The following is a 1,098-nucleotide window of genomic DNA, read 5'->3' as shown; positions in this document are numbered from 1 at the left end:
TTTCCATGTCAAAGATGATACGCCCTTGCCAAGAGACCCAAGTTCTGGAACCTCCAATGGATCTCTCCTGCATGCATGGACAAGATCTTTCCAGTCCATCCCGTCAGATGAATGATTCTCAATGATCCTGAAAACCATGGATGAGGGCTAGCGTGGCTAAGGGCTTCCCTGGCGGTCTAGTGGTTAGGTCTCCATCCTTCCACTGCACGGAATTGAATGAATGAATGAATGAATGAATGAATGAATGAATGAATGAATCAGTGAGTGAATCGATCAATTTTAAAAGCGTTAATTAAAAAAAAAAAAAAAAAAAAAGGAGAGTACAGTGGCTACCATTCCCCGCCCCTCTCCCTGGCCTCCGGCCCACGATCTAGAGTCCCCCGCCCCCGTTCCTCCCACCCGAACACCCCCGTCACTCAGAAATCGGTTCCGCCCACCCAGGCCGGCCCAGTCATCTGGTCGACCTCTTTGGACCGTATAAAAAGCGACCGACCGGCAGGTGGCGCCCGACAACGGGCAGTCGAGTGAGCGGGCCGCATCGGGATCGGGAGCGGCGGGGCGGCGGGGACACGATGACGAACCCGATCCACCTGGTGCACATCTCACCGCTCAGCGACGGCCGCGGACGGGGCACTGGGGACACCGGGACACGACGACACGAGGACCGGGGACCGGGGACCGGGGACGGCGGACCGAGGACCGCGGACCGCGGACCGCGGACCGCGGACCCGGAGGCATTTTTCTCCAACGTCCCTGCGATGCCACGGAAGGTTGACAGCAGCAGTGCGGCCTCAGCCGTCACGAGTACGACGAGAATTTAGAGTTAAGAATTTCCTTTTGCCGTTCCTGTTGTTCTCCCCTCGCTGCCGCCGCCACGAGGGAACATTCACCGGTGGGAAGAATAAAAATAGGGTCACGTTTAGGGCTTCCCTGGTGGCGCGGTGCTTGAGAGTCCGCCTGCCGATGCAGGGGACACGGGTTCATTGTCCCGGTCCGGGAAGATCGCACATGCCGCGGAGCGGCTAGGCCCGTGAGCCTTGGGCGCTGAGCCTGCGCTCCGCGACGGGAGGGGCCACCACAGAGAGAGGCTCGCGTACG

Source organism: Delphinapterus leucas, unplaced genomic scaffold (assembly GCF_059928025.1).
Source record: "Delphinapterus leucas isolate spDelLeu-1000000601 "Yukka" unplaced genomic scaffold, BTC_Dleu_Yukka2 spDelLeu_asBTCV2_sq67, whole genome shotgun sequence".
In the NCBI taxonomy this organism is placed as follows: Eukaryota; Metazoa; Chordata; class Mammalia; order Artiodactyla; family Monodontidae; genus Delphinapterus; species Delphinapterus leucas.
Note: the sequence above shows the minus strand (reverse complement) of the source record.